The following is an 11,823-nucleotide window of genomic DNA, read 5'->3' as shown; positions in this document are numbered from 1 at the left end:
GTTCTCTCTTTTGATTTTATATTGGAGTGGCCAGATTGCTTTTGTCTTCAGGAGTTCCCACAGAGTCCCAAGTCAGATGAGGATCAGATGCTCTCAGGCTTTCTCCTAAGGTCTGGATCCCTCCAGGAAAGATTTTGGCCTCAGGAATTTGGGGGTTGGACTGGCCTGGGAGCCGGGCCCAGGAAAGATGCTGGTCTAGGGCAGCTGGTGGCAGTGCCACCCAGAGATGCAAAGGAAGATGGGGGTCAGAAGTGGCCCCAAGGGCTCCTGGGGACTGCACTGAGGAGCTGGGTTGGTCTGGATGCAAAGGATCAGGAAGAGGAAAGGTCAGCCCTGGTGTCCAGGAAAGAGGCTGGCAGGTCATGCAGGCCTAGGGAAGTAGAGGGAGGCGAGGGTGGGGCCAGGCCCAGAGTGCTCCCTGGAGAGAGGCCTGTGGGTCAACTTTCATTATTTTATTTTTAAAATATGTGTGTTATCTCTTGAGTTATATCCTCCCCATCTTTAATCTTGGATTTTTTTCCTGGGTTTGGTGCCAAAACCTGGGGTAATCTTGATTTTTTTTTTAAATACAATTTTATCTTTTCCCACATACATATTTCATCCGTGAACTTCAGAGTGAGCTTATTTTCCTCTCTTAATACCAGGTTAGTATTTCTTCTGAGATCACATTACATTTAGATTTTAATTTAATGTTTTAATTAATCATTGGGGAATTACCATTTTCCTTAAGTAATAGCTATCTAGTAATTCAAGATTTAGCACTCTCTTCAATAATTGGACAAACCTTGTAAAAGGAAAAACCTTTCCCCTTTCTGATCCAGACCAGTGTTGGTTGTAATTTTTTATTTAAAAGAGATAGTTAGGCATGGTGATGTGTTCCTTTAATCCCAGTACTCAGGAGGCAGAGGCAGGCAGATCTCTGTGAGTTTGAGGCCACCCTGGTCTATATAATGAGTTCCAGGTCACTCAGGACTACATAGTGAGAACCTGTCTCAAAAAACAAACAAAAAACCCACAAAAAATAAAAAATAAGTAAAAATATAAAAGAGGTAGACACTGAAAGACCTCAAGAACCAAAAAGCAGTAAAGCATTTCATGCTTGCTTATTTCTTCTCAAATGGAATGCTGAACCATACCCAGCATTTACAAGAATACTGCATGTGGAATTGAGTTTAGAATGGAAGGAAAGACAACTTAAATAGAATAACAAATGCAAACTGGTCACACACTCATAATCATATCACTTTAGTGGTTGAGGTAGAAAGATCATGAGTTCAAACCAGCCTGAGCCATACACTGAGATCTTCTCTCAAAAACCCAAGGGCTAAGCCTGCAGAGATAACTCAGCAGTTGAGTGTTTGCTGTTCTTGCAGAAGACCTGGGTTTGGTTCCCAGCACCAGCATGACAGCTCATAACCACCTATAACTCCCATTCCAGGGAATCAAAAACCCTCCTCTGTCCTCTGCAGGCATACATGTGGCACACATTCACACACATACATATAAATAAAATTTTAAAATCTGTTTAAGCCACGCGTGGTGACACATGCCTTTAATCTCAGCATTAGGAAAGCAGAGGCAGGAGGATCTCTGAGTTTGAGGCCAGTCTGGTCTACATAGACAATTCCTTGCCAGCTGATACGTAGTGACATCCTGTCTCAGAAAAAAAAAAAATCTATTTAACAAACCCCAAGGGCTGGGGTTATTTCTCAGTGGTAGCACACTTTCTTAAAATGCATAAAGCTCTGGGTTTGATCCCTAGCACACATATGTGCATAAACACATACATAGAAAATTACATAGGCAGTGAAATTTACTTATGCAAAATGTAAATGGAAGTTCCCAGAAAAAAGAAAAGCAACTCCTGTGTTAAAGATCCTACAGAGCCAAATGACTACACTTCGTGTTTATGGAGAGTTAAAATGTTGCAGACCACATTATCTTAGTCTACTTTTTGTCCTTTTGAAAGCTGTCCTAATTAGATTTAACTGTCAACTTGACACAGCCTAGAGTCATTTAAGAAAGGAGTTTCAATTGAGGGATTTCCCAGATCAGATTGGCCAGTGGGCATGTCTGTGGGGATTGTCTTAATTGTTAATTGATGTAGGAGGACACAACCTACTCTGATAGCACCATTTCTTAGACAAGTAGTTCTGGGCTGTATAAAAAAAAAAAAAAAAAACATCTAGCTAAGCCTGAGCCTGCAAGTGAACCAGCAAGCAGTGTTCTCCATGGTTTCTTTAGGTTCTTGCCTTACGTTCCTGCCTTGACTTCCCTCAGTGATGAACTGTGACCTGGAAATGTAAGCCAAATAAAACCTTTTCTCCCCTAAATTGCCTCTTATTAGGGTACTCTATCACAGCAACAGAAACATGTCTAGTAGAAAAGCCATTCATTGCTTTCAGACTCCTGGCTGACCTACATCCTTGTGACAATCACAACCTTAGAATGTATCCTTAGTACGCCACCAGCTTCCACCATCCAAATGCTAGGATTAGGTAGTTGTAGCTGTTTGGGTATATTTATGGCTCCTTTGTTTTATTCCATTGGTCTACACATCTGTTTTCATGTTATTGCCATCTCGTTTTTGTTACCATGACTCGGTAGTATAGTTTGAGAACAGGTATGCTCTTCCTGCTTAGGATTACTTTGTCTAGATGGGGTCCTCTGGGCTTTCATAACAAAAATTTTAGGATTGTGCTTTCTAGTTCTGTGAAGAATGAATTTTTATAGGGATTACATTGATTGTATAGATCACTTTTGGCAATATACTTACTTTTGAAATATTAATTCTGTCACTCCATGACTACTGGAGGTCTTTCCATCTTGGCTGTCCTCTTAAGTCTTGTCTTCAGTGTTTTAAAGTTTTAACTGTAGAGGTTTTTCACCTCCGTGGTTAGGTCTATTTCTATGTTGGTTTAGTTTGTTTTTGTTTGAAGAAATTGTCAATGGGGTTTTCCCCTAATTTCCTTTTCAGCAAGTTCATTGTTGTTATATAGAAACACTACTGATTTTTGTAGGTTGATTTTTGAAGTCCACTACTTTGCTTCTTTGGGGTTTGAACTTTTTTATATTTTTATATATTATTTTTATTTTATGTATACAAGTGTATTGCCTGCATGTATGTGAGTGCATCTATGTCATACAATGCCGTGGAGGTCAGAAGAGGGCTTCGGATTCCCCTGGAACTGGAGTTAAGGATGGTTTGTAGCCACCATGTGGGTGCTGGGAATTGAACCCAGGCCCTCTGCAAGACCAGTCAGTGCTCTTAACCGCTGAGTCATCTCTCCAGCCCCTGGGTTTGAACTTTTTTAAAAAATCAAATATCAGAGTTAGCTATTCCAGCTTGTTTTTGTCTTCTATGTGTTTGATAGACTGACTTCCATCTTTGATTCTTAGCCTATGTGTACCTTTGAAGCCATGTGTTTCTTGGGGAGAACAAATAATTGATCTTTTTTAAAAATTTTTTATTGAATTTTTGTGTATTTCATACAAAAAAAATCATTCGTATACCCCCTTCCTCCTTCCCCTTTGGTACCCTTCCATAACACCCCCCCCCACTGGAGCTCATACATTCTGTCATTTGTATTAAGCCCTATTATGTGAAGTTAGTGTCCTGAGATGTCCCTTAGTGCAAGTTCATCCACCCGAGTTTAGTCAGCCTATCTCTTCAACAAGATCAGCTCTTCCTCACCCAGCAGTAATCAGCTGCCATTACTTCTTCGACTAAGATTGGGGCTTGCTGTTCATTTCCACGGTTCTGTGCTGGGTTTTTGTCTGTCTAAGTTTGCATGGGTCTTATGCATGCTGACACCATTGCTGTAGGTTTGTATGAGAAGGGTCCTAGGAGCCTGTAGGAATATTTCCATATGGTCATGCACCTCCTTCCCAGCTCTTACAGTCTTTCTGCCCCAGATTCCACAATGGTCCCTGAGCCCTGGGTGGGTGGACCTCAGTATAGGAATGCTGTCCATGGACCCACACTCTGCCAACTCTTATTCTCTGCATTTTGGTCATTTGTGGCCTTTTGTGTTCCTGGCCCTCTGTTGCATGAGGGAGCGTCATTGATGAGAATTGAAAGATGCATTAGTGTTCTCTCCATCCCTTGTTCTGTGTTCCATTAGTCTTAGGTGTAGAGGTTGCATCTTCACAGAGAATCTCTGTGTGTGACCAGTGGTGTAATTCTGTAATAGTCTCTGTCTATTGAAAAATAAGCTACTTCGATATGTGATGACTGGGATACTTGTAAATTTAGGGATCCATATTTTGCACATAGTAAGAAATTACATTTGTTTAGGGATATGAGAGCCTTGGATTTTCTCTAAGATCTGTGACTTCTCTAGCTATGTGTATTTGGCTAGGTTTACAGCATCATGCATGAGTTTCCTCCTATTGAGTGGGCTTTAAGTCCAATTAGGTAGTTGTTGATTACCCCCAAGATAAAAGTGCCACTACTGCACTAATGTCATTTGCTGTGATGGTTACTGACATGGATTTGAGGCCTTGGAGCTAGAGTTGGACCATCTATTGAGGTCCTCCTTTACCAGCTTGTGTAGTGCTCTCCAAAGCTGTGAGAGCTAGCCCTCAGGGGAGGTGGATTCTAGATCAATTTTAGCTCCATTGCTCCAAATCCTGTGTCCAAAGTATGTTCCATCTTCAGCAATAAGGTTTTACCATCAAGTTGTGGGAGGCAATCAAGGACTGTGGCAATAGCCTGTGTAATTTTGGGAGTCTCTTGGACTGCCTTGGTCTACAACTCAAAGGAAGATTTCTCCTGTCTGGCACTGTTTCTGTTATATAGTCTTCAGCTATACTCACAGACTCAGGTACAGATAATGTATGTGTAATTTTCAGTAGATTTTTGGACTGAGATGATTCCCTCTGATTTTTTATACTAGCTAGGCACTGTTTATCTCTCCTCTTTCTCTCTCTGTCCTATTATCCTACCCTGCCCTTCCCATTTAAAGTGTCCCCATTTTTTCCTTTGATAATTTCTGTCTGTTATGGTCCCACCTCTTTTGAGCCCCTTCTTCTCCTTTATTCCCATAGTTCTTTGTATAGCCTTCCTTCTCCTCCTCTTTACCCACCCCCCTTTTTTTTATACATTTGTACCTTAGTAACACCTGTGTCCTACTGTTCTTCTCTCTTGGGTTCCTTCTTTCCCTTTACTTCCCTGGTTTACTTCCATTTTCCTGGTTCCTGCAGTTGCATCAGGATATGCACTCACTTGTAAGGATTTGTTGCTAGGGTCCACAAATGAGGGAGAACATAAGTCTTTTGTTTTTCTGAACCTGTGTTACTTCACTTAGTATAACAGTTTCTAGATCCATCCATTTCCCTGAAAATTTCATTATTTCATCTTCCTTTACTGCTGAGTAGAACCCCATTGTGTAAATGTAATACATTTTCATTAACCACTCATCAGTTGAGGGGCACTTATGTTGCTTCCATCTCTTAGCTATTGTGAAAAGAGCAGCAACAAACATGGTTGCACAAGTGTCTCTGCAATAGGATGAGTCTTTTGGGCCTATGCCAAGGAGTGGTATAACCGGGTCATGTGGTAGGTTCATTTTTAGTTTTTTAAGAGTTCTCCACACTACTTTCCATAGGGGTTGCATGAGTTTGCAATCCCATCAGCAGTGAGTGAGTGTTCCCCTTTCCCCACATCCTCTCCAGCATTTGGTATCATTTGTTCTCTTGATCTTAGCCAGTTTGACTGGGGTAAGATGAAATCTTAAAGTACTTTTAATTTGCATTTCCCTAACTACTAATGATGTTGAACACTTTTTAAGATGTTTCTTAGCCATCTTTACTTCTTCCTCTGAGAACCCTCTGTTTAGATCTTTAGCCCATCTTTTAATTGGGTCATTTGCTTTCTTGCTTTTGTTTTTGAGTTCTTTACATATTCTGGATGTTAAACCTCTGTCAGATGTGTCACTCACTGGTGATGATTTTTTCCCACTCTATGGGTTTTCTTTTCACTTTCTTGATTGTTTCTTTTGCTGTACAGAAGCTTTTTAATTTAGTGGGGTCCCAATTGTTGATTGTTGACCTTAATTCCTGAGCAACTGGTGTCCAATTTAGAAAGTCCTTTCCTACACCTATATCTTGTAGGTTACTGCCAGTGTTTTCTTCTAATAGTTTCAGAGTTCCCAGTTTCACATTGAGGTCTTTGATCCATTTAGAGTTGACTTTTGTGCAAGGTGAAAGTTAAGAATCTACTTTCATTCTTCTACAGGTGGAGATCCAGTTTTTCCAGTACCATTTGCTGAAGATGCTGACTTTCCTCCATTGTGTGTTCTTAGCACTTTTGACAAATATCAGGTGGCTGAAATTTCATGTACTCAGATTTGGGTCTTCAGTGATGTTCCATTGATCTATGTGTCTATTTTTAAGCCAGTACCATATTGTTTTTATGACTATGGCTCTGTAGTATACTTTGCGATCTGGTACAGTTCTACCCCCAGCAATGTTCTTTGGGCTCAGGGTTGCTTTGGCTATCCAGATTCTTTTGTGCTTCCATATGAATTTAGGATTTTTTTTCTAATTCTATGAAGTATGTCATGGGAATTTTGATTGGGATTGCACTGAATCTATATATTGCTTTTGTTAGAATGGTCATTTTCACAATATTAATTCTTCCAATCCATGAGCATGGGAGGTCCTTCCATCTTCTGATCTTGGTTTTTACATATTTATTATTTTTATTATTTTATGTGTATGAGTATATTGCCTGTATGTATGTGAGTGCACCTGTGTCGTGCAATGCTGCAGAGGTCAGAAGAGGGCTTTGGATTCCCCTGGAACTGGAGTTAAGGACGGTTTGTAGCCACCATGTGGGTGCTGGGAATCAAACCCAGGTCCTCTGCAAGAACAGTCAGTGCTCTTAACTGCTGAGCCATCTCTCCAGCCCCCTGATCTTGGTTTTTAATTCAATCGGCTAGTCTGTATCTTTGTATTGGGGAGTTAAGGCTATTTACATTTTGGGTTCTTATTGAAAGAGGTTTGCTGATCCCTGCAATTTTGCTGTTTTGTTTTTTTTTTTTTCTGATCGAGTGGCTTCTTTTCTTCTTTATAAATAGGAGTTTGCTGGTCTACTGTTAGGTATTTCTTCCTGGCTCTCCTTTGCTCATCTGTTCCTCTCATGAACTCTATTCTTTCTTGGGCTTTCATGATTGAGCCTTTCTTTCTCCTTTGTATATAATATTCCTTTAAGTCATTTCCACAATGCTGGCTTGGTGATCATGAACTGCTTTAGTTTGTCCTTATCTTGAAATGCCCTTATTTCTCTGTAATTTTAACTGATAATTTTGCTGAGTATAGCAATCTTGGCTGGTGGTTATTTCTTTTCAGGGCTAATAATACATTGTTCCATATTTTCCTGCTTTTATGATTGCTGATGAGAGATCTGATGCTATTCTGATGTGTTTGCCTTTGCAGATGAGTTGGTGTTATCTCTTTATAGCTTTTACGGCCTTTAACATCATTTCTTTACTTTGTATTTCCAGATTGGCAGGCGTGGTAGCAAGTGGCTTTATCCACTGAGCCATCTCACTGGCCTGACATCTTGATGATAGTATGTCCTGAAGAGTTTTCTTTGGTTGTGTCTATTTGGGATTCTAAATGCCTCTTGTGTCGACATCTGTCCATTGCTCTAGATTTGGGGATTTTCCTGTTATAATTTCACTGAACAAATTCTCTATGCCTTTAGTTTCAAGTTCATCTCACCAGTGGATTCTTTGAGCTCTTAACTACCCAGCAGATTGAATTCCTCATTCAGCATATTTTTACCCATCTCAGTATCTTTTAATTCATTTGTTAGAGAAGTTATGATCGTGCTGGATGTGGTGGTGCATACCTTTAATCCTGGCACTTGGGAGGCAAAAGCAGGCAGATCTCTGAGAGCGAGGCTAGCCTGGTGTACTGGTCTACCAGTTCCAGGCCAGCTAAGGCTACATAGTGAGACCCTGTCTCAAAACAAAAACAAAAACAAAAACAGAAGCAGGGCTGGAAATGTGGCTCAGTGGTTAAGAGCACTTGTTCTACCCAGTGGATTATCTTTCTAGTTTCTCACTACAGGTCCTTTAACTTTGTAGGATAAGCTATCTCAATGCAAGTTTTGTCTCAGCTGTCTTTGAGTCATCTATACTCCTAAAAGAAATCCCTTGCTCCTACTCCTGTAAGTAACTCCAATACTACTGGTTCACTAAGCTAGATTTGGGTGGAATCCTTTCTTTGTTCTGTCATTGGTGTCTTACCTGGGGTGAATACACACATTCATATCTTCACAGGAAAAGCCATGCAGCAGATGTTTTGATCATGCCTTTTCCCTCTTTACTGATGTTTGAATGTAGTATATTTCCTGGACCTTGTCCTTCATCCCTGAAATCTTCTGTTTGATCAAGTCTGTTGATGATGCTTTCTACTGTTTTTGAGTCATTTAGCTTTGCATTTTCAACATTATCCTTTTTTTTCCTCCTCTCAGTTTCCCAACTGACTTTTTCATCCATATTGCTGATTTTCTCAGCCATTTTTTTGGATTTTCCCATCTATACTGCTGACTTTCCTTTCCAGGTTCTGGATTAATTACTTTATTTATTTGCTTGTTTGTATCCTGTTATAGGGTTTTGGATGAGTGGTGGTCATCTAGGGGATCCACTGAATTCATTCAGTGGGACAAACCAGTGGACGCCCAAGAGGGCAGGGCAGAGGAGGGAGTATGGGGAGGGATAAGTAACACGAAAGGCCTTTAGAAAATTCCACATGGAAGCCTACACCTACCACTATAGAAGCTTCTGAAAGTATATGCATATACATTATAAAAAGAGAATAAAAGGAGTTACCTTATAACAGGGGGCCATTGCCCCTTCTAGACATCATAGGCTAACAAGAAAAACCCTCAATGCCAGGCATGGATTCCCTCTCTAGAAGCTGCTGACCAGGGGTCCCATAGACCTTCAAATAATACTGGCCAAAAATAAATTTTAAAAAAGTTAAAAACAGAAAATTAAAAAATAACTATCAGTGGAGAGGTGAGTTCAACTTGTAGACTCTTGTCTTTCCTATAACTTAGGTTTGTACTGAGCCTGTATTGGAAAAATATGCAGTTCCCACCAGAGTGGTATTTAGTAGCTTCCCTTCATTGTGTATAGGGGGTCTCTGCTGGCAACACTTAGTTTTGCTGTCTGTGGGCTGTGGGAGAGTCTCCCATCCTCCAGAGACTCTCCGGATCATATGCCGTGGATCAGGGGAGCTAATGTTCTAAGAAGCTGGGGATGTCTTCCAAGTATACTGGGATTGGCAGAAGCAGCCACAACACTGAGTTCTATAGAGGTGGACCTTTCTTTACACTTTCAAAGCCCACTGAACATTAATCATCCTGCTGGAAGGATGAGGATATAGATGGCAAATGGTCTGCTGGAACTTCAAAGTTCTCCAGAGGATGATCCACCCACTGACCTCTCAAACTTCAGTTAGCTGAGTCAGTGAGGTCTCCTCCCAAATACCCAGCACAGGGCCACCTTTCTTTATACACTTCATCATCTGAACTGAGTCTCATACCAACTGCACTTTTCAGCTGCCCAGTATCCAGCCCTCCCTCTTCTCCACCGCTGTTTCCTAGGGCTGTCTCTTACCCAGGGGCTGTTGCAAGTTAAATTAAAGTTCCATTAATTTTGACTGTTCCCTATTCTCTGACTCACAGGGTAGCTGAGATTTAAACAATTTGATTCTTTCTCAAGATGGTGCCCTGCCTCAGCCCACTGAAATTGAGAACTCTTCTCCACTGCTGACCCTCCCACTGAAAAGTCACTGCTTCATCAAGATCCACAGCTTTATTTGAGACTTGTGATGGCTGTGGGCTTGTCCTAAGGATAGGACGACCAGTCTCTTTTCAGCAGGGCTGCCTCTTTCTGCTCCTCCTTCCCCTGCTGCAGGGTAAGCAGTTGGAACTGTGTGTGGCTTGTCTTCTTTCCAGTGTGTGGCCTTTCTGTTTCTTTCCTTCTAAGCTGTCATGTAACCCTTTTTGTGAATTTCTACAGTTCTTCCTCTCTATAGAATAGTCTGCTTTTTCTTATACTCACACTTCACCAGGTCACACAGATGTAACTTCTGATAAACTTGTCTTGTAAGCCCAGAAGTCAACCTCTTCTTTTTATAATTAGACATTTGTTAGAGTAACAGAAAGCTATTGTGCATGGGAATAAGCCATGTGGGCTTTTCCTCATAAATGGAATAAAAGAGTTTCAAAGAGCTGCTTGGTCTTTCCATCTCTTTCACATGTGAGGATACAGCTTTTGTCCTTGTCTGTCCTTCTGTTCTTCCATTGTGAAGATGCAGCATTATCTCCTCTGAAGGATGCAGCAACAGGGTGCCACCTTCAAAGCAGAACAGCCCTTGCCAGGCACCAAATCTGCACCTTGACATTAGACTTTCTGGCCTCCAGAACTGTGAGAAACAAGTTTATGCCACTTATAAATCAGTCTTTGAACAGAACAAGACAGACTGACAACCAGTTTTATGGGACAGTCTATTTTTTCCATTGATCTGAAACGCTACCTTCACACCAAGGAACAAGCTGACCCAGGTCCCCAAGAAGCTTCAAACCAGATGTGGCCAACATGGTAACTACTGTTTCAAAAGAAAGCTGTCTAATCAGCACTGTGTGGAATCTTGGAGATTCTGCTAATAAAGATAAAAATATGGAAGTTGAGTTTTTTTCAGAAACTTAGTGAACTCTTGACTCTGGGCCCCATCAGGACCGGGATTGCTACCCAAGTAGCCTAATCAAGGGACATGCCTTCCAAGGAATGTGTTCTTGAAAAATCATGTTCAGGGGGCTGGAGAGATGGCTCAGTGGTTAAGAACACTGACTGTTCTTGCAGAAGACCCAGGTTTGAATCCCAGCACCCACATGGCAGCTAATAACGATCTGTAACTCCAGTTCCAGGGGATCTGACAGCTTCTTCTGTCCTCCACGGGCATTGCACGACACAAGTGCAGTTACCTACACACAGGCATAACACTCAAACACATAAAATAAAAATAATAAAATATTGTTAAAAGGAAAAATCATATTCAATCTAAAAAGGCGCACAACACTATTTTTTCTTCCCAAGTAATCATGGGAAGGAAGGCAGGTTAAAAGAACATAGTTCCACCAGCCTTTACACTAGGAGCACGCAGGATATATGCTTCTACGGCTGGATGCATGACTGTAAAAGTTGGCTGAGCCAGCGTTACAACATATGCGGTTTCTTTGTATAACTATCCTGTAGGATAGTGGGGTTCAACCTCAGCTTTAACACAAACACACCACCTGTTTATGACATGCTTTATCTCCTGGCCAGCCTTGTGCTGCTGTCAACTCACCCACCAGGAGTTATAGTGAAAGTAAGCTAGCCACACAATCCCAGCACCATATGGTAAACAAACCACAGCCAGGTTCAGTGGCACATGAGTGTAATTCCTGCTACTAGAGAGGCTGAGGCAGAGGATTTTGAGTTTGAACCCAGTACAAATGGAGAGAAAAGAGATGAGGTTAAGGGCAGACTCAAAACTAAAACATCCCTAGGAGTAAGATGCATGCTGCCCGGTGGCTTTCCTGATGACTAGACACTGCCGCTCCCTTGGTGGTGGCCTATGCTGACACCTGTCAGCCACTGCTGAGCAAGCAAACCTGAATGGGTGGTGAGCCTAGGCAGAAAACTCAAAAGTATTTTAAATGAAGACAGGCTGGCCTATACATTACAGCCCTAGTTTCCCTTACTATGTAGTAAAGTAGCTAGGCTATGTGAACACGGGAAGTTAGAAAAAAAAAAAAAA

The 11,823-nt window shown here is 41.3% G+C and overlaps 1 long non-coding RNA gene across 1 annotated transcript in view; it reads left to right on the top strand.

Annotated features, from left to right (window-relative positions):
• The window catches only part of LOC115068501, a 21,232-nt gene extending 10,602 nt beyond the window's left edge, over positions 1-10,630 (top strand). Inside the window, exon 3 of the long non-coding RNA XR_003847851.1 lies at positions 9,704-10,630. This is a non-coding gene — a long non-coding RNA (uncharacterized LOC115068501). The remainder of the gene's footprint in view (positions 1-9,703) is intronic.
• The last annotated feature ends 1,193 nt before the right edge of the window (positions 10,631-11,823 follow it).

This window comes from Nannospalax galili, unplaced genomic scaffold, assembly GCF_000622305.1.
Source record: "Nannospalax galili isolate Female #2095 unplaced genomic scaffold, S.galili_v1.0 scaffold309, whole genome shotgun sequence".
Lineage (NCBI taxonomy): Eukaryota > Metazoa > Chordata > Mammalia > Rodentia > Spalacidae > Nannospalax > Nannospalax galili.
Note: the sequence above shows the minus strand (reverse complement) of the source record. Positions and strands in the feature narration are given on the sequence as shown.